The sequence below is a fragment of the Dama dama genome, chromosome 20 (genome assembly GCF_033118175.1).
Source record: "Dama dama isolate Ldn47 chromosome 20, ASM3311817v1, whole genome shotgun sequence".
In the NCBI taxonomy this organism is placed as follows: Eukaryota; Metazoa; Chordata; class Mammalia; order Artiodactyla; family Cervidae; genus Dama; species Dama dama.
In genome coordinates this window covers 106,195,646-106,218,125 of record NC_083700.1, presented here as the reverse complement: position 1 = coordinate 106,218,125, position 22,480 = coordinate 106,195,646, and the positions used below count along the sequence as shown (strand labels likewise).

At 37.9% G+C, this 22,480-nt stretch overlaps 1 protein-coding gene across 6 annotated transcripts in view; it reads left to right on the top strand.

Annotated features, from left to right (window-relative positions):
- THRAP3 (thyroid hormone receptor associated protein 3) overlaps positions 1 to 22,480 on the top strand; it is a 70,250-nt gene that overhangs the window by 3,827 nt on the left and 43,943 nt on the right. Inside the window, exon 2 of one of the 6 annotated variants that reach the window (XM_061122381.1) lies at positions 10,793 to 10,932. The exons of 4 other annotated variants lie outside the window; for them this stretch is intronic. The gene's annotated coding sequence lies outside the window, so the exon portion shown is untranslated. Of the gene's footprint in view, positions 1 to 10,792; positions 10,968 to 22,480 lie in introns of all 6 variants that reach the window. One more of the 6 variants, XM_061122380.1, reaches the window with a different exon arrangement.

Here is a 22,480-nt window from a genome sequence, read left to right as displayed (position 1 = left end):
GTGTTTTTATGGCAGAGATTTAAAACTGAAGGCTCATGGACTAAATCCAGTCAGCAGATGTGTTTTGTTTGGCTCATACAGTGTTGTAAATTTGAATTTGTTGTCAACATTAAAAAGCGGGGAGATTTCATGTAAAAATGTAGATTCAGGCTGCTTTGAAAAATCAGATGTGGCAGCCACGGACCCATGTTTCTGCTTGCAGCAGTCATCTTTTATAGTTGAGGCACCATTAAAAAATTTTTTTTTTTGTCTTGGTGCTTTATTTCTTGTTTCTTCTTTAAAAAAAAAAAAAAAAGAAATTTTAGGTAACTTTAGAAGAGGGAGAAGGAACAGTGCTGTGGGAAGGGAGGGCCCAAAATACTAAATTGTTTCGTTTACAAACTGAAGAAACCCAAGGGTTTTTAGAAAGCAAAAGAGGTTGATCTGACCCCTGCCCATGCCTTTTTAGCTGGCACATGTGCAGTGTCCTCATTTTTGTTCTGCCTGATTTGCTTTTTAGCATCTGGAATGCAGTAACTGCACAGCTTGGCTTGGTGCAGAAGACAGAGCCAAGCAAAGAGAAGTTGCTGAATGTCCAATTACAAGACTTTTGGCACCTGTTTTGAGGCAAAAGTCTGTGTGTGTGTGTTTAATATGTGCATTTAGGAAGTCTGTCACTTTGCTTTCAGTAATCTGTTTTTTGGAGAGGTTAATAACTCAATTTTCTCTTTCTCTATTTTAATAAAAAGGGCAGGATACATAAAGGATTGATAGAGGAGGTCATAGAGAGAGTGCTTTGTGAAGCTACACTGGAGATTTCTTCACTGCAGGACTCTATTATTGTATTAGGGCTTCCCGGAAGATGGTCCCCTTGTATCTGAAGGATGTAGAGTCTTGACTGAAACCTTTGGCTCCCAGACCATGGGCTATCAGAAAAAACTTCAAAAATGAAAACTCACAAAGTTGGTCAGGTGCCAGAATGGGGTTGTTCAATAAAAGAAAAGAATGGGCAAGTTTTTTAATAGAAAAAATTCTTGTTTCAGATGTAATAAAGTGTGGCTGCATAGCATGCAGGATATGGGACCTTAGTTCCCTGACAGGGATTGAACCCACACTCCCTGCAGTGGAAGTGCAGAGTCTTAACTACTGGACCACTAAGGAAGTCCCTTTTTGGCAGTTTTGATGCCTCTTTGTATGCATGTTTCCCATTGGAAAGTGTTCTGATAGAAGCTTTCCTTGATGACCCTATCAATAATAGTACTCCGCTCATCAAACACTGTCCAACCTTCATCATTACTATGGAACATTATATTGTTTATTTTTCATCTACTGTATCTTCACCTCTTTAGGTAGTGAAGCAGGGATTTGTTTGATTCACTGCTGAATCCCCATACCAAGACATTCTCTGTTAAATAGAAGAGGCTTAGTAAATATTGAGAGAGAGGATGAGTTAAAATGGGAATAAATAGATGGCTGGCTGGGAGTCTCTGGAAGTGCTCCCACTATCAAGTTGTAGCTTACTCAGATTATGTTAATATGTATGGCGATAGGTGAGGAGATTGCAAAGGGGCAAAAGGATACTTTGTGGAATGATGAAAATATTCTTTTGTTGAGTTGGGGTGGTGTTTATTTTGTGGTGGTATATTTTGTCAAAACTCACTGAACTGCACCCTTCAAATGTGTACATCTATATGAGTTGTAAAGTTGTTTTATAAAAATTTGTATTCAAAACTCATCGTGAAAAGGCTGTTCTGTAAAACTGAATTAACTATCAGTAAGTTGTGATAAGGAGAAGGCAGTGGCAACCCACTCCAGTGTTCTTGCCTGGAGAATCCCAGGGACGGGAGCCTGGTGGGCTGCCGTCTGTGGGGTCGCACAGAGTCGGACACGACTGAAGCGATGCAGCAGCAGCAGGTTGTGATAATGATTATTTTCCTTGAATTTTTGGTAAAGTTAGCCAAGTATAGGTTGGACGGGAGGTACCTCAGGTGTTACGAGAGAAGGAGGCTGAGCTGACCATGCTCTGAATAGCCCACCCCCATTTTAGTCAGAGGTGCTGAGTTGATATTTTGTACTTTGGGGTTCTGGTTACTAGTTCTCTGTTAAAAAGAAAATCCATCAAGTTCCCTGAAGTTCTCTTACCCCTACTCCAGGGTTTAGTTAAGCAAGGTGCAGCCTGCAAACCCTTAGTGGGGCAGGTAGTCATCTTCAGTTTTGTTTTCCCTGCTTACAGATAGGGTCTTGTTGATAAAAATCGACTTTGCAGAAATGTGTAATGTAGAAAGAGAAAGTTTACTTCAGTGCCATTTATTCAGGCTAGTGGTTACAGTTTCCATATATTTCTGCATAGTTAAGGTAAGCATAAGGGATGTGGAGGAGGTAGAGATAAATGTCTTTGGTTTATTATGAAAGCTTATGCTTAAAGCCTTACTTCAGATGGGCTTAAATTGCAAATGTATTGTTTGTGGTATTCCTCTTGTTTTCCTGGGAAATTGGAAGGTGATATGTTGATTCTCTGGTTGATGGTGAATGCTTTTATCTTTGTTCACAATATAGAACTTAGCTTACCTCTTCTCTTCCTTTATTTCTATATCGGCATCATTTGTCCGTGACCTTTTTTGTCTGTCTTGTCACATTTGGGCTTATTTGTCACATTTGACCTTTTACCTTTAGCAAGCATGATTTGTTTCATCATTCAACCAGCTGGGGGATTCTAGTGGACTTGAATGTACTGTCATGTGGAATGGCAGTAGAGAATGAGGAAGATAATGTATTTGATTGTTGGCTTATTCTCTTTTTTGCTGTGGAGCGTGTTTAGTATTGGAGGATACATACAGGATGAAAGTAGTTTGGTAAGGAATATTTTCTATTCCACTTACAGCAGAATATTTTCAGCTGCAATGTTCATTGAATAGGGCATGCTCATGGAGGTAGGTGATCTCTGGTACCTAGCTGCCTTGGTTTTATCAGATGCATGTATGATAAATGGAAGTCCTTGATTCTTATTAGAAGTTTCTTTTGTGGTTGTTTTTTATTTATTAAACTGGGACTGGGGCAAGTTGCTTAACCCCTCAGTATCTGTTCAGTTTCAAATGAAAATGGAAATCTCTTATTTACCTCCAACAAGGGTTATTGTGATGGCTAGATGGTTAGCCCAGTGCCAGAGCATATAGTAGGGATTCAATAAATTAACTTTATTATATATAGAAGATGGATTTCTTGTTAGCTGTTTGGAAAAAACTTAAACTTGAAAGAATAGTGAGAAACACCCAGAGCCCTCAACCGATAGCATATGGTAAGTGCTGAGTATATGATGAAGTTAGTATTTGAAGATTGTGAGGGAGGGATAACTTATTCAATAAAAAGTTCTGGAACAATTGGCTAACCATTTTGAAAATTACATTGTTTTGACAGAATAATAATCACATGAAAATAAGAGGTACAGATTAAATAAATCAGCAAGGAGATACCATTTTTTCCCTCAGATTTCTGTCTTGATAAACAATATGACAATTATTGTTGGTGAGGATGTGGGGAAATGGACATTTCTGAAGTACTGCTGGTAGCAATGTAAGTTGCTGTAGCCTTTCAGGAGAGCAGCAGAATGTATCTGTACTTTTAGGAATATATCTTAAGGAGATAATTGGACACATCCTTAAAGATGAAGATAATCATTGCAGTGTTATTTATGATAAGTGAAAAATTAAAAGCAACCTAAACTACAACACCAGGGAACTGCTTATATTCTAGTATGTTTATACAGTGGAATGCTAGGTAGAACGAGATATGGATTGGAGAACCATATTTGTTAACATAATACCATGTGTAGAAAAGTGCCCAGAACTGATACTTTTGTTCTGTTCAAAAACTTTTCCTCCTTAGTCAGTGTTTGTTTTTAAGTATGTACTGAGCTTTAGAATTCTTTTGGAAAAAAGTGATCTGTGGTCTAGATGTGTTCAGTCCATTTCGGTAGCCAGTAGCCATGTGTGACTAGCTAACTTTGAGTTAATTAAATAGTTTTATAGTAGCCATATTTCAGGTGGTCAATAGCAGCAGTGTGACTGGTGGCTGCCTTTTTTTTTTTTTTTTTTGGTGGCTGCCTTTTTGAGTAGCATAGACATGGAATATTTTCCTCATCTCAGAAAGTTCTGTTGGAGAGCCTTGATTTAGTTTGTCTTTTCATGTTTTTGTCAGCATTACTTCTGCATAAGATGGGGCCTCAGAGTAGTTGCAGTTCTTTCCCTTTAGATTTTACAGAGTTTTGGGCTTTGGCTGTCTTTTATGTATCACCAATTTCATAATATTTAAACATTCTTTACTTTTTAGCCCACATGGGTTTGTTTAGAAATGGAGAGAGAATGCTGTCTTTTAAGCCTATTAAAGTTTCTGTTCTTCACTTAAAAAAAAAAAAAGGAAATAGTGATTTGGTTGTGCCAGGTGTTGCGGCATGCGGGATCTTCGCTCTTCATTGTGGCATGCAGGATCTTTTAGTTTTGGCATGTGGTGTCTAGTTCTCTGACCAGGGATGGAACCCCAGCCCCCTGCATTGGGAGCCTGGAGTTTTCGTCTTAGCCACTGGACCACTAGGGAAGTCCCTGTTCTTCACTTTAAAAATAACGAATCAGCAACTGGAATTGAGATTGATTTTTTTTTTTTTTAAACTTTTAAAATCTTTTTTGTTTTTTTAGTTTTATTTATTTGGCTACTTTGGGTCTTAGTTGCATCATGCAGGATCTTTTGTTGAGGTGCATAGACTTTAGTTGTGGCTGGTGGGCTTAGTTGGATTTATTTTTGTCCAATTAATATTGTGACCATATAGTTTACCTTTTTGAACCAGGATGCTATTGAGAGAGGGGATGCTATTAATACACTGCAACAGCAAGTGTAAACTGACTCTCTTAAGCAAACCTGGATATAAGGTCAGCCTAAATATTAAGAACTTTCATATGTGGAGTTTTTTTTCAAACTAAATGCTTTCTTAAACACTTTACATGTATTATCTCATTTAACCCTATACTTTACAAGGTAAGTGAAGGGTTTCTTGTTTTGTAGATGACAAAGTTGAGTCATAAGAGATTAATTTAGGGAGAGAGAAGATTTGAAGCTAGGTCTGACTGGAAACTTCTACTCTTGGCAGCTGCTGTATTGCTCAGAGTAAGGGTCCAAGGAGAAGAGTCTGCAGTAAATTAGGAGAGTCCTCACTCAAACAGTAAAGTGTCTGCCTGCAGTGCCGGAGACCGGGGTTCAGTCCCTTGGGTCTGGAAGATCCCCTGGAGAAGGAAATGGCATCCCACTCCAGTATTCTTGCCTGGAGAATTCCATAGAAGGAGGAACCTGAACTACAATCTGTGGGGTCGCAAAAAGTCAGACATGACTGAGAAACTTTCACTTTCACTCCGCAAAGGAAAACATCCATTTTGTTTTTGTCAGGCTTATTAGATCCAGAATTTATTTTCAAAAATAAATGGACATGAATTCACAAGCCAACACAGGCTTTTTCATTTGCCTTGTTGCAAATAAAATGACAGAAAATGTATTTCAGAATAGATAATATTTGCCTGGCTTTTTAAAAACAATTTTCTTTCTGTTTTGGCCTTGCCTTGTGAATTGTGGAATTTTAGTTCCCCAACCAGGTATTGAACCTGGGTCCCTGGCAGTGAGAGTGCAGAGTCCTAATCATTGGGCTGCCAAGGAATTCCTTTGCCTAGTGTTTTGTATCTTTCCATCTTTAAAATGAAAATACGCCTTCCTTCCTACCTTCTTTCGAGGGAATTACAGTATATATATATATTTTGACATTAATATAAAGAATACATGAAAAATTACATAATTCATTATCTTACGCAACTTAGCATAGTCACATACCATCATTTCTTTTATTGCTAAATGGTTATTAAATGGTTTGGATATGTAAAAGTGATGAAAATTCTGTCTCATGTAAGTTTAGGCACAAATGGAATTAGGTTAGTGCTGTTTCGACAGTTGAGTGAACAGTGTTAGCTAAGCGCTAAAAATTCTCAAATGTAATTGTTTTAAATGCCATTTGATTTTAGCCATTGTAGTGAACCATCTCTTCAACAGATTGTTAAACTCTTGGTTCAGAAGCAGTGGATCCAAAATTTATTAAAAGAATGACATAAAGTGTTATTTAACCATTGCAAGTGCTTTGTCATATCATTTATGATCTTTTAAACATACTTTTGAAATACCTTCTCTTTGAGAGAAGGCAGGTTTTGTTTTTTTAACAGAAATGATTTATCTGCCCGTGTCAGGTCTAGTTGCCTGTGGTGTCTCCATTGTGTGCTGGGCCTCTGTTGCGGTGCACACGCTCAGTCGTTCTGGCTCAGGGCTTAGTTGCATCACAGCCTGTGGGCTCTTAATTCCCTGACCAGGGACTGAACCTGCGTTCCCTGCATTGGACCACCGGGGAAGTTCTGCGAGAAGGCAGCTTAATGAAAAAAGTACTAACATGGTTAGCCCAAAGAGTGGCTTCCGGATGAAATCTAATAATCTGCTCTGACCATTACTTTTCATACATGAGCCGTGAATGTGAGTGAAAGATTAATTTTGAGGTTGTCGACTAAGGCATTGCTGTGGTTTTTAGGAGATTAAGATTTTATGTGCTGGTCAAAAGTATACGTTAGCTGTAACTTGTATTACATATATTTTATATATGTATATATATACATACATATGTGTGTATATATTACACAGTATATATATGTAATATACAGTATTAGAGTAATGTGTTATTCCATCTGGAATTTTGACCTTGCTCTTCTCACCTGATCTTATCATGATAACTAAATTAGAACTTCGAAGCTTCAAACAAGAAGTAGGAGATACTTTCTAAGGAGATCTTTGGTTTCCTTGTTCTGTAGTAAATATCACTTGCAAGGCTGTAGGGATATGGGCTTTGTTTTTGGTGTTCATCTTCCTGCCAGTACTCCTTTGTGTGTAGGAAAACATTGTTCAAATAAAATTTTATGTCCTGGATACACCTTTTGGATGCATTATGTGTATAAAACTCAGCTTTACATATAGTAACTCTTGAATAATCTAGTTTCCTAGAAACTAGGAAATATTCACAACTTTTTCTTGAGTATGTTTCTTTTCTTTTTTTTTTTTTTGGGCTGAGCTGCATGCGGGATCTTAGTTCTGCAACCAGGGATCGAACCCATGCCCCCTGCGTTAGGAATCTTAATCACTCAGAGTCTTAACCACTAGGCTGCCAGGGAAGTCTCTTGACTGTATGTTTCTTGATACAAGTTATATAGCATTTAGTGTGATTTTTTTCTTCTCCCTGAGTAGTCAGCACCTGAAATGGACCTAATGTGGGATTAAACAAAATCCTACGGATTTAGCCTGATCTCTGTTTTGCATTGGACAGATACTTGTGTATCAGCTTAGTTTTTTTGAAGGTGATTCTGGAAATGGAAATATCTTTAAGGATTTAATTTGTTGTTGGTGGTGGTTATGTAAGCATGTTACTGGGGGAAAAGGAAAGAGCCTTAATGAAGTGTAGAATGTTGATTTTTTGAAGCAATTTGGGAAAATAAAGTTCTCATTGTTGAGCCTATCTGCTGTTTTTTGTTCCTGTCCAGCTTTGTTTTTATTTTTCAAACCACCTTTTTAGAATACAGCATACTCTGTGACTTGCATACATTAATTCATTTAATCCTTTGATTTTATTAGATCAGTGCATCTGTTTTTTAGATGAGAATCAGTACCGTGTTCAAACCTTCACAATAGTGGAGTCAGGGTTCTAATCCATGTTGGTCACATGTTTGTAAAATTCTTACTCTTAACCACTCTGCTTAAATTCATTGTACACTTTTTTTTTTTGAGGGTTTTTTTTTTTTTTTCATTTATTTTTATTAGTTGGAGGCTAATTACTTTACAGTATTGTAGTGGTTTTTGCCATACATTGGCATGAATCAGCCATGGATTTACATGTGTTCCCCATCCCGATCCCCCGTCCCGCCTCCCTCCCCATCCCATTCCTCTGGGTCTTCCCAGTGCACCAGCCCTGAGCACTTGTCTCATGCATCCAACCTGGGCTGGTGGTCTGTTTCACCCTTGATAGTATACTTGTTTCAATGCTGTTCTCTCAGAACTTCACTTTTTTTTTTTTTTTTTTAAAGAAAGGATTATTTTATTCATTTTTGATAGCACCACGTGACTTGAAGGGTCTTAGGGATCAAACCTGGGACCTCTGCAGTGGAAGCTTGGAGTCCTAACTCCTGGACTGCCAGGGAATTACCCTTAATATATACTTTCATGTGCTTATTCTTCATTGTGGAGTTGTTTCTTTGATTTAACCTTAAGAGCATTGCATTATAAGTCCTATTTCAGTCTTCTAAAGTTGTTTGCAAAAATCTAAATGTGTCTAGCTAAGAAGCTTGTGGGGGTATGTGCGAATGCTTGTACTTTGCTGTCACTATTATAGAGAGTTACAGCAGTCTTTTTTTTCCTATGGAGAGGGACTGAGAAAGAAAGTCTGAAGTTAGCACAACTACAGTGTTCAGCATTATACAGCATTTTTTCTTATGCTTGTAAAGTATGCATTCTGAAGACATGCAAAAAATACAAAGAATAATACAACTGGTACCTGTGTATTTAATACACAGTTTAATAAATAAAGCTTTACCACCATAGTTGAGTCTTCTAGGATTGTTCTCTCCTCCTCCAGTCTCTCTTCTGACTTGGTATTTATGACATCTATGCATTTTTCTAGATTTCTGTTAAAAATATGTACTTTCCTAAAAAAAAAAAAAAAAGTGCTTTCCTAAACAAAATGTAGTATTGCTTTTTTCTGTTTTTTAAATGTCATGTAAATTGTTTGATACCAGTTTATTCTTGTAACTTTTCTGTTTAGTCTTATGTTTGTGGGATTCATTCATGGTATGTGTGTTCTTTACTACTGTATTAGTATTCATTGTATGAATGTGCCACTTTTTACTTACCTGTTTTCTTGTTTATACTCAGTGCTTCCAGGAATATTCTTGTATGTATTTTCTGTTTACTTGGGAAAATTTCTCTAGGGTTTACATCTAAACTGAAATTGCTGGTTCATGGGTTGTGTACATCTTCACATTATTCTCCAAAGGGATTATAACAGTTTATACTTTCAATGTATGTATTTCTGTTGTTACACATCTTAATGCCACATGAAATTGTTAAACTTTAAGATTTTTTGCCATTCTTGTGGCTATGAAATATTTTAGTTCTAAGTTGTATTCATCTGATTAGTAGAGAAAATGATTGTCTTCTCATAAGTATTTAGCCGATAGGTTTCTTTTTTAATTGTTCATTCTCTTATACCACTATATTTTTAGCATTTATCATCATCTGACATACAGTATATAGTTACTTGAGTGTATGTTTTACCCCACCAACCACAAGGTGAGAGACTGACTGTCTCCTTTTGTCAATGTTGTATCTCTAGTGCCAAGCACAGTGCCGGCATATAGTAGGTGTTCAATAAATACTTACTAAATTAATCTTTATTTTTTTACTTAAACAGTTGAGTTTTTGCTTTTTTTAAAAATTGATTTGTAGAAATTATTTAGAGTCTGGATTTTAATTTTTTGTTTATATGTATTGCAAATATACTCTCCTAGTACGTAGTTTTGTTTTGATTTCTTAAAGCATATAGACACGTTTATCAATCTTTACCTTTATGGTTTATACTTAAAATATCTTGTTTCAAATCCTCTACCTTGAATTCATACAAATATTTTCTTACATTTTTCTTTTAAAAGTTTAGAGCTTTTCACATTTAACATTTATTTATATATATATATTTTGTCCACATGGTGTTTATTTTTGTAAGTGATATAGGGATCTAATTTTATTTTTTCCTTATGATTGGTTTTAATTTTCATTAATACTCTGAATCTCAAGTCCTGACTTGTTTATGGGCTCTGTATAATGGCCTTTATACTTTGTGTAGTGGTCTTAATAGCTTTTTGCCAGGCTTAAAACTTTCGTAACTTTATGCATGAGGAATTGAAAAAATACCAATGTAATCTAAAACCAGATTTCCAGGGAATAGAAAGCAGGATTGTTAAGTCAGGGATGGCATTAGTCAAACAGCCGAATTAAATCTTTTGGCGGGAACTCTCAATTTATAGGAATCACTTTGACAGGTGACATAGTTCTCTTAGTAGGATTCATGGTGATAGTAATCTATTTTCCTGGTTAAACTTAGGAATATAGAGCTAGTTCTGGTGAACACTTACAAGTGTTCTGGAAATAAGATGCATTTTGTGAGAAACCGTTTAGGAGTGGCTTGGTGGCCTTGGGATTTCGCATTTTGTGGGAAGAAGAGGCTTACTATCCCTACAGGTGTTTGTAAATTGATGTTGGGTTAACACCAGCAAATTTGCAAAGCAGTTGTGAGTTTATAAAGTTAGCAGAACCAGAATATATATGGGCATCTTGGGTAGATTTCCAAAATTGCTGCTAAGATTACTTCTGAGTTTGCTCGAAAAGAAGTTTAATTTGGCAGTACTCTGTGAACTAGTTTTGACCTTTGTGTCAAATCTGGTAGCTTCTTCTGGTTTGTAATTTAAAAAAGAATAATAAAGAAATAAAATCTCTGAGGGTGAATTTACTTAGTAGGTTCTCCAGCGAGACATGATCAGACCTGAATTTAATGCTAGAATAATGTCACAGATATTTGCAACAGATTATTTAGGCATCAGATTCAGTCTCTGGTTGCTTGTTTACAGATGAGAGGAAATGTGGTCCATCTAGAAGTTGGTTATTCTGGTCAGTTGTGTGCTCAGTCATGTCTGATTTTTTGCAGCCCCATGGACTGTAGCCTGCCGAGTTCCTCTGCCCGTGGAATTTTCTAGATAAGAATACTGCAGTGGGTTGCTGTTTCCTACTACAGGGGATCTTCCCGACTCAGGGATTGAACCTGCAGCTTTTGTGTCTCCTGCACTGGCAAGTGGATTCTTTACCACTCACACACCATCCTGGTCTGTTGCTCTCTGCTAAATGGGTTGTTAATCAAATGAACTATTTTGGATAAATTTTTTTAGTAAAACTAAGCAGTTGTGGAAGATACACTCTGAATGTACCATCCACTTATCCAGCTCTAAAATTAAGAGTTTTGGGGGAATTCCTTGGAGGTCCAGTGGTTAGGACTCGGTGCTTTCATTGCTGTGGCCCAGGTTCAATCCCTGGTTGCGGAACTAAGATCTTGAAGCTACATGGCAGAGTTAAAAAAATTAAAGTTCACTGTTTGTTAATTGAAATTTCCTTTCAAATAAACCTGCAGTGGATTAGGTTTATTTATTTTTTAAATTTATTTTTGGCTGTGCTGGGCCTTCGTTTCTGCTTGGGAGTCTTCTGTAGTTGTGATGAATAGGGGCTACTCATAGCAGTGGCTTCTCTTGTGGAGCACAGCCTCTAGGGTGTGGGGGCTCAGTAGTTGTGGCACACAGGCTTAGTCACCCTGCAGCATGTGGAATCTGCCTGGACCAGGCCTGTGTCCCCTGCATTGGCACGCAAATTCTTAACCATTGGACCACCAGGGAAGTCCAGATTTATTCTTACTTAGCATCCCTCATAGCTTCTAGTAGAGTATGTTTTAGCCAAATAATAAGGTTATTTAGGAAAGATGGGTTTCGTAATACACATTGAAATTTTTTTACCCCCCTCCTCTGCCCCACATAGTAAAAGTTAGTTGCTCAGTTTCCGACTCTTTGCGACCTCATGGACTGTAGCCCCCCTGGGCTCCTCTGTCCATGGAATTCTCCAGGCAAGAATATTAGAGTGCGTAGCCATGCCCTTCTCCAGGGGATCTCCCTGACACAGGGATTGAATCCAGGTCGCTTAGGTTGCAGACAAATTCTTTACTGTCTGAGCCACCAGGGAAGCTCAGATAATAAGTAACTGGGAAGAAAAATAAGAAATTAGAGCAGACAGGATGAAGTTTATAGTTTAAGGTTCTTTAACAGATTCAGGGTAGCATGATGATGTGGCAAGAACTGGAACACACCAAGAGCCACGGGCCTTTAGCTGTAGAATTAACTCACCTTCGTGGGCAGATCTCCCTTTTTCTGGGTTTAATTTTCCTTTGTAAAGACTAGGATTGTACTAGATAATGATCTCTATGTGTGCTTCCAGTTCTTAATGCTCTGTGACTCTTAAATCTGATACGCTCCTAGGTCAGATTGGAGTGGACCATGGTCTCTTAATCACAGGACTCTCGCTCTTTGATTAAAGCTAGCTATAGACTGCCTCAGGTGCACACCCACTAATTATGTGGTCCGATGATAGCGCTGTTTTTATTCTCTTAGACTCTAAGTCACAATTGTTAACTTTTTTTTTTTTTTTTAAACAAATCAGTGTTCTAGTGATATTTAGAAATAAGTCATAGACGTTATAAACATAGGTTGGAAGTGTTACCAGCACCAGGGTCTTGGCAGAATAATGATAACACTGAGCAGAGAGAAGCTGCTCTGTTGTGTTGTAAGTACGTGGAAGGAAGCAAGTGTTTGATTTATCTTTGTGCTTTCCACAGTGCCCAGTGCAGGATATTAACAATTACCTGTTTAAAAATTATACATTACTATTATTTATATGAGTTCTTGCTATATTACTATGCACTGTACTATGATTTAGATGTTTTTCTCATTTAATCACTACAGTAGCTTATGAGATAGTGTTGCCCTTATTTTATAGATCAGGAAACTGAGACTTAAAAAAGTCAAAATGCTTTAAACTAGTTTTTACATGACACCAGAGCCTGTGCTCTTTCTTGCGTCAATATGCTGCCTAGCAAAGACAATATCCATTGGGTGCACTCAGTGAATGTTAACTCAGTGAAGTACTTGTGGAATGTTTTATGTTCATTGTTTTGGATCTTTATATTAGTATTTTAATTTATTTTTAATTTGGTTTGTGCTGCATGGCATGCAGAGTCTTAGTTTCCCAACCAGGGATTGGACCCATGCCCTGTGAGTCCTAACCACTGGATCACCAGTGAATTTCTCCGTTAATATTTTTAGAGGTGGCACAGTGGTAAAGAATCGCCTGCCAACGCAGGAGATGCAAAATGACCCAAGATGCCAGTTTGATACCTGGGTTTTTAGAAATATCAGTATTTTTAGAACAGAGTAATAGCCAGTTGTAATAGACCAACTGAGTATCTTACTAGTAGGACAACCTTAAGGCAGGGCAGCATGTGGTTGGTTGTTGTGTTCCAAAATAGAAAAATTAAACCTGAGAGGGGGAGTGGAAGTTGAGGATAGGGAGGGTAGCAATTAGGTAGGAGACTTCTTTTCATTATGTACTCTTGTAGAATTTGAAATTTTTACTGTGCATGTATTACTGAAATGAAAAAACTTGGTAAAAAGAATTGAACGTTTAGTTTGCTTTGGCAAATGATTCTGCACATTTTTCCCTTTTTAAAAACTGTGTATTTGCTGCAACATGGATGAACCTTGAAGACACATTAGGTGACATGTTAGATATAAAAGGACAGTGCTGTATGATTCCACTTGTATAAGATATCTAGAGTAGGCAACTTTCATAGAGACAAGAGTACTGATAGAATGGTGGTGGGGTGTGTTACTTTTTAAGTGGGTACACAGTTTGTGTTTTGCATGATGAAGAAGTTCTGGAGATGGACACTGGTGGTGGTCACATTAACAATATGAATGTTCTGAATGCCACAGGTATGTTTTGTGTTATATGTATTTTACCATAGTAAAAAGCCACATTATATAATATTTACTCATTTATTTGTCATTCAACACTGGGGATACAGAAAGGAATTTAATCAAGTACTTTCCCTCAAGAGTAAAATAGTCTAGTAGTAGTACATGATTAGTATTATTATTTTTCAAGGAAATAGAGGTTGAAGTTATAAGGAAATGGTGAAAGCTTATAAAAAGTTACAATGTGATAAAGAAATTCTGGAAAAGTAGATGTTATTTTTCCAACAGTCTTATGTGCTGGATAAGCCAGAGGATTTAGATGAGATGTTATTATTTTGCCCTGAGGCACTTTTGCATAGCCCGAGAGCAAGGTGGTTTTTAAAAACCACCTGTCTAGGTAGGAACTGTCGGATACACAGATGGCATATTGATTACTCTCTGCTCTTGTAAATTGAGAACTTGGGGCACAGAATACTGGTGTCATTTAGGGGTCATGCTCATTCAGCTTGGAATCAAGTATAGGTTTGGGTTTCTTTCCAGAGTGTTCTGTGTCTTTATGAGATTTTGAAGATGTATGTGTCTTATATTCTGAGTCTGCCATAAATCCAAATTTTGAATTATCAGGAGAGTGTAATTGTTTAACAACCATGTGACTACCCATACCAGCTAGTTGAAGTCTTGTCTGTTAACTGTCACCTTGATATTGACCTGACTAGTGTATTATAATGAGTACTAATGGTGTGCTAATTAGTACTAGTAACTTTATGCATATTAATTTATTCAATTTTCATAACCCTTTATAGTAGGAGGGCTTCCCTTGTGGCTTAGCTGGTAAAGAATCCGCCTGCAATGTGGGAGACCTGGGTTTGATACCTGGGTTGGGAAGATCCCCTGGAGAAGGGAACGGCTACCCACTCAGTATTCTGGCCTGGAGAATTCCATGGACTGTATATATATATATATATAGCCTATAGGGTCGCAAAGAGTCATGACTGAGCGACCTTCACTTCACTTAGAGTAGGAACCAGCTTTACAGATAACAGAGATGGTGAGATTTAATTAAGAAGCTTATCACAGATCTCAAAGTTAGTAGTTGGTTGTGTGAAAATCAGTATCTAGGCAATCTGGTTTTAGAGCATGTGTCTTCTATTATGGGATTCCCTGGTGGGTCAGCGATACAGAGTCTGCCTGCGGGAGACCTGAGTTCAATCCCTGGGTTGGGAAGATGAGAAGAAAATGGCAACCCACTCTGGTATTCTTGCCTGGAAAATCCCATGGACTGAGGAGCCTGGTGGGCTACGGTCCATAGGGTTGCCAAGTCGGACATGACTGAGCGATTTCACTTTCTTTTCTTTTCTGTTGTTACTGGTTGCTGCTGTTCATTCGTGTCCAGCTCTTTGCCACCCCATCAACTGCAGCACGCCAGGCTTCTCTGTCCTCCAGTATTTCCTGGAATTTGCTTAAATTCATGTCCACTGAGTTTGTTGGTTAGTGCTTTGCAAATTGCTCTAGATTGATTGATTTGCTAATTTTATTTGCATTATTGTACATTGTTAGGCATAGTATTTTAAAAAGTGACATATTCTACCATTTGAGACCCTGTGGTTGTGAGAATTACTGTTTATTAAGGGTTTATTCTTATTTAGGCATTTGCACTAAATGACTGTTAGACAATTAGGTAAATTGAATACAGTTTTTATAATACAGTTGTGTTAGAAGAATGGGATTCTTTTGGGGGGCTAGCACTTCCCTTAATTGGGGTCCAAAGTTAACCCATCAAAATTGGTGGCAAATGTTCATCTGTTAATGATGAAACATGTAGTGAGAGTTTACATATGTCATCTTTGACAGTTTCTTTTCACAGAGATAGGTCCTGCCAATTACTAATATTAATCCATGAGTATATGATTTTAATTGAGCATATTTTTTACTTGGAAGGCATTTATAGAATTCTGATAGATTGTTTTCTCGTTATTTGCTTTTTAGCCCCCCATTACACTGCACATTAATCATTTCCAACTGAAGATTAAATGGAAGCATCTCAGTTGCATTTAGGTGGATTTTGAAATACAAATATTTCCTTTGCACTTGCACAGAAAAAGTATACTGAAATGTAGTTTGAGCTAAGAAAATAGATCTGCTTCAAATTTGTGTGGGAATGAAAATCTTGCTTGTTTTGAGTTTTGCTAGTACAGGAAGTGACGGAGAAGGCAATGGCACCCCACTCCAGTACTCTTGCCTGGAAAATCCCCTGGACGGAGGAGCCTGGTAGGCTGCAGTCCATGGGGTCACGAAGAGTCGGACACAACCAAGTGACTTCACTTTCACTTTTCACTTTCAAGCATTGGAGAAGGAAATGGCAACCCCCTCCAGTGTTCCTGCCTGGAGAATCCCAGGGACATCGGAGCCTTTTGGGCTGCCGTCTATGGGGTTGCACAGAATTGGACACGACTGAAGCGACTTAGCAGCAGCAGCATTACAGAAAGTGAAGAAAGTAACATTGCTTGTGATTCAAACAAATATTCAGTATAATTTGCTATAGTATATGTTTTCCCTTGAAGTGCTGTTTTGTTAATTTTCAAATTTGTTATTAAGGAATGTTATTAAGTGCAGCAAAAGTTAATTTCAAAAGCCATTAACTATCCATTAATGGTATTTAAAGGTGATTCTTTGGAAAAATTCACAAAATCAGTTTTGAGCTTAAAAAAAAATTGCAATGAATTTTACTGCTGCTAAGCCATTTAACTGCTGTTTGGTAGGGCAAGTCAGATATCACGTTTTTCTGACAAAAATTCATAGAAATGATGATGCTAAGCCTGCAAAAGTGGACTGAGAGGGAATGAAAGTCACTCTTGTCAATACTGGGTCAGTAGCACATGAGAGATTGTTTTGTTGAGTACCTGCTGGTGAGTGGTACAGTAAGTAAACCATAAGCTTTAAATACTTTACATTTTCAGAAGCTTTGTAAATATGTTCAGCTCAGCCCTTCCTTCCCCACACATTTTTATAATCAATATTTCTGTACATCTTAGCATATTCAAGTTCAGGCTATGTTGAATTAATGTTCTCTCAACTTTTTGGAAAAGATTTTCACCAGAAGTTGTTCCATACAGACTGTTCATAGTGTTTAGTCACTTCAAACTCATCACTGACTTCACTAAACCACTGAGTGGTATCAGTAATATCTCTGGAATCATCAAGAGCCATGAAACACCACCAAGAATCTTTTGGCTTTTTTGAAAATAAATCTTTTATTTTTGAACAGTTTGATTTACAGACAGTCTGGGAAAATAGAGTATGTTCCCATGTATACCCCATTTAACACCTTTTTCCTGTTAACACCTGTTGCTCCTGTTAACACCTGTTGCTCCTGTTAACACCTACTAACATTAGTGTGGTACATTGGTCACAACTGATGAACCAGTATTGGTATAGTCTTATTAACTGAAGTCCATGCTTGAATTTTCTTAGTTTTTATCTAATGTACTTTTCCTGTTCCACATTCTCATTTAGGATATACATTAAGTTGTCATGTCTCCTTAGGCTTCTCTTGGCTGTGACAGTTTCTCACACTTTTTTTTTTCATTTTTGGTGATCTTAACAGCTTTGAGGATTGCTGGTTTGCTTTATTATAGAATGTCCCTCAGTTGGGATTTGTCTAATGTTTTTCTCATGAGTAGACTAATATTAAGGATTTTGGGGAGAAAGACCAGAGAGGTAAAGTGCCATGTCATATAAAGGAGTATGTGCTATCAATGTGACTTCTTGTTAACTTTGATTATCTGATTAGGTTTCTCAAGTGTAAATTGCTCCCTTTCCTTCCATAGTGTACACCAAAAGAAAATAGCTAGACACACTCACCTCCACTTGAGTGGAGAGTTATATGCCACCTCCTTGAGGGTGACTGAGTGTTAGTATGGATTCATGGGTATTTTTGTTATAATCCAGTACTTAATTTTGTTGCAATTTTTCTGATTGTTACTATTGAGAGCTCTTTCAGTCGGACGGGAGTGTCCTTTTGCCATACCACTTTTATTGTATGTGGTGGTGCTTTTTTGTTATTGTTTAGCACTTCTTTACTTTCTGACTCTGTAAGATACTTCCAAGCTCATACTGTGTATCCCTTCCCCCAACCCTAGATTCAGCTGTTTCTCCAAGGAGTCCTGGTTTCTTTTATTGGAGAATGTATTAAAAATCAAGATCTGGGTCTTGGAGGGTAGTTGCTTCTCAGCTGACAATGCAAGAAATATATCTGTACTAATACATATATTCCATATACTTACAGAAATATCTGTAAGTATTCGATATTTTTATATATATCGATTTCTATCTATAAACATGATTACTGATACCTCCAACTCTAATCTGGTACCTCATTGATCATGCTAGTGTTTCCCTCTTTTATGTTTAACCTCGCACTTCCAGCAGTGTGAATTTTGACTGTCACCATCTGCCATGCATTTACTCATTAGTTCCAGTATATGTGTAGTGTAGTAGTTTCAGGATTGTTAACCTGTACCCTTTAACAGCTTTGACAAACCTAGACAGCGTATTAAAAAGCAGAGACATTACTTTGCTGACAAAGATCTGTATAGTCAAAGCTATGGTTTTCCCAGTAGTCATGTCTGGATGTGAGAGTTGGACCATAAAGAAAGCTGAGCCCTGAAGAGTTGATGCTTTTGAACTGTGGTGTTGGAAAAGTCTCTTGAGGGTCCCTTGGACTGCAAGGAGATCAAACTAGTCAATCCTAAAGGAAATCAGTTCTGAATATTCATTGGAAATACTGATGCTGAAGCTGAATCTCCAATATTTTGGCCATCTGATGTGAAGAACTGACTCATCAGTAAAGACCCTGATGCTGGGAGAGATAGAGCGCAGGAGGAGAGGGGGATGACAGAGGATGAGATGGTTGGATGGCATCACTGACTCGATGGAAATAAGTTTGAGCAAGCTCCAGGAGTTGGTGATGGACAGGGAAGCCTGGTGTGCTGCAGTCTATGGGGTCACAGAGTCACACGTGACTGAGCGACTAAACTGAACTGAACTCTTTAACAGGAGCTTCCCAGGTGACACTAGTGGCGAAGAACCTGCCTGCCAGTGCAGGAGACAGAAGAGACGTGGGTTTGATCCTTGGTTTGGGAAGATTCCCTGGAGGAGGGCATGATAACCTACTCCAGTATTCTTGCCTGAAGAATCCCATGGACAGAGGAGCCTGGCGGCTATGATCCAGAGTCACAAAGAGTGGGACACAACTGAAGTGACTTAGCATGCACACATGCACCCTCTAACAACTTTACAACTGGAATAATTTTAACAACTAGAATACAGTGGTTATATGCCGTTTCTTTTGCTTTTTATCTTGTTTCTGTTTCACTTATTTCCATAGTTGCTTAGGTCAGCACCTTTCCCCTCCACCTGCCCTATTTTTTATTTTTTGCCCTATTTTTTAATTGACTACTTATATTGCTCCTGTTGTCCTCAGCCCTTCAAACCAAAAGGCTAATAGTCTTAAGTTCATTTTCTCTAGACACATTTCTTAGGCTGCTGCAGTCAAACATGACTTAATTAACTCACTATAATTAAATGACTTTCCTCCTTGTGCTAACAGATGCAATACTCAGAAACTTATTTTGGTTGTATAGCCTTTTTTTTTGTTTTGTTTTATAAAGATTTTCTGTTGTGATAAGATACTCTGTTTTACATTTAAAATTTTTTTTCCAGCGCTTGGTTTCCTGTGAATTGGGAATACTGTGTGAGTACTTAGTTTGGTAATGTCAACTCTTGTATTCTTGGCACAGCTATGATGTCATTTCATAATAAACACAGAGTGTTGCCATCTAATTGGATTTAAAAAAGCACCCACACTCCACACTGTGTCTTAAATGGGTAACATTCGAAGTCCATTTTTCTTTCGTTTTGACATAAGTGATACATGCTGGTAATTAAATAGTAATAAAATGTGATATGACAGAATACATGGTACTTGAAATGCTTTTTAGTGACAATTATTTCACCAGAATTTGTAGCAGCTAAGTGGTGAGACCTCTGCTTGTAGTCTCTTTTGCTCCTACTCTGCTGCTGTATATTTTTTTTTTCCCCTTTATTTATTTATTTTTTCAGTGGGTTTTGTCATACATTGATATGAATCAGCCTGCTGCTGTATGTTATAAAGGAATGAATGTGGCTGTGTTCTAGTAAAGCTGTTTATAGATACTGAAATTGGAATTTCATAGAATTTTCACGTCATAAAATACCTTGATATTTTTCTACCATTAAAAAAAAAAAGTAGAAATTGGGGAGTTCCCTGGAGGTCCAGTGGTTAAGACTTCATGCTTTCACTGCAGTGGCCTGGGATTTGATCCCTGGTTGAGCAACAGCATATTAAAAAGCAGAGACATTACTTTACCAACAAAGATCCGTATAGATATAAATGACATGTAGATCAAAGCTATGGTTTTTCCAGTAGTCATGTCTGGATATGAGAGTTGGACCATAAAGAAAGCTGAGCCCTGAAGAGTTGATGCTTTTGAACTGTGGTGTTGGAGAAGGCTCTTGAGAAGAGTCCCTTGGACTGCAAGGGGCTCCAACCAGTCAATCCTAAAGGAAATCACTCTTGAATATTCATTGGAAGGATTGATGCAGTAGCTGAAACTCCAATCCTTAGGCCAACCGATGCGAAGAACTGACTCATCAGAAAAGACCCTGATGCTGGGAACTATTGAAGGCAGGAGAAGGGAATGATGGAGGGTGAGGGGGTTGGATGGCATCACTGACTGAATGGACATGAGTTTGAGCAAGCTCCAGGAGTTGATGATGGACAGGGAAGCCTGGCGTGCTGCGTGCAGTCTGTGGGGTCACAAAGAGTCGGATGTGACTCAGCAACTGAACTGAACTGAGCAACTAAGATCCTACAAGATGTGCTGGCAGCCAAAAAAGAAAATGTAGAAACTGTTCTTAACGAATGTACAAAAATAGGTTGGAAAAAAAAAAAAATAGGTTGAGCTTTTTGACATCATTCGCTCACCTCCCAAGCATAGAAGACCCTGTATGCTGGACATGTTTGGCAGTATTTGCCTTTCTCTTCAAAACCATTCATAGTAAATTCACCAGTCTTGGATTCAGTCTTGGTGTGCCTTCTTGAAAGCAGAGAAGCTACTTGGAGCAAGACATTGTGCAGTTCTCTGTAGTAAGACCCTAAAGAGTTATTTGCCTAGCTGTCATAATCTCATCAGTTCCTAGTATTTTTTTTTTTTAATTAGGGAGTAGTTAGATTAAATTTATTCATTTATTGGCTACTTTGGGACTTGAATAGAAGACAGTGTCCCCTTTTGTTCACTTTTATTCAACTTGCTTTTGAAACTAGAACACATTATTAATGAGAGATGGAGAGAGGAGAGTGTGTGTGTGTTAACTGGTTAGAATGTTAAAAGGTAGATGTATTGGAATAGTTCTTTTTTTTTTTGGAATAGTTCTTTAATCAGTGCATTGTAGGCAGTTCCCAGTTTTGTAGGAGTCATCAGGGGTTCCCTCAAGCTGACTCCTGTGAGCCCCGGTGCCCCTGCATTTAGAAGCAGGGAAAGAGGTTTCGGTTGATGTAATCTAGGATGAACTCCCAGAATGACCTGCAAGAATATCTACAAAAGTATTTTGAAAGAGTGAGTTCTTGTAAGTGCTGTGGTTTTACCGTTTATCAACTAAGTAAATATGGACCAACATTGTCATTAATTTGCTAAATGGTCTGACTGAATAGTAATTTCTTCTGGTAACTCTTATCCTATTCGTTTTAACAGTAGGTTTTTGTTGCCTCTTTGTGATGTTAATTATCTGATAACCTTTGGTATAGGTCAAGAGTTTATTGCTTGTGTATTCAATTTACTCAGCAGACACATATCAGTGTTAGGTGATAGACTTTGCAGCCCTGTGAGTATTAACAGACATAATGATATGCTTGTCTAGGGTAACACCAAGAAACAGTACCTGACCCAGCCTAGGTGAGCCCAGGACAGCTTGCTGGGGAAGGAGACCCTCCTAAGAATGAATTTGGTTGAGAGGGTAGGAGGCTGAGGGCCTGACATGTACTGAGAGACTGGCTAAATAGGCAAGTCTTCAGCTATGTGCAAACCACAGGTTTCAGAGAAAGCTAAGGTGGGTATCCTTGATTGAGTAAATGAATAAGTGAAAAAAGAAAAGATTAATGTCAAGATTGCATCTTCAGATTATTTAATTCTTGGGTACCTTCCTACTCTGGGCTTCCCAGGTAGGGCTAGTGGTAAAGAACCATCCCCTGGAGGAGAGCATGCAAGTCACTCTAGTATTCTTGCCTGGAGAATCCCATGGACAGAGGAGCTGACAAGCTATGGGCCATAGGGTCGCAAAGAGTCAGATACCACTGAAGCAACTTGGCTTTAGTATTTTGAATGAATGATAAAACTTAAACTAGGAGTGAGGATGTTAACTGCATACTGAGTTTGCTGATGTTGGAACTTTGTTTTTCTGTTTGATATAATGCTGCATTGCTTTGATACTTGGCCATGTTAATGTTTAGATCAGGAAATATATAAACACTTGGATCTGAAAGGTTTTCTTGTACTTTGAGGGATGAATGTGGGGAGTTGTTTTAACTTGAAGTGTATTTGTTACATTTTTCAGTAGTTCAGCCTACTTGAAAGTTGTGGTTTAAAGCATCTAATTCTTCTGAAGTTATTCTCCAAGTTGAATTATGGAGTTTGCAAATTCAGCCTGTATAATGCAAACCATAGCACCTGAAATACTGCCAGTGAAAGGTATCAGATTACAAGAGGAAGGTTTTAGCTTTCCCTACTGCA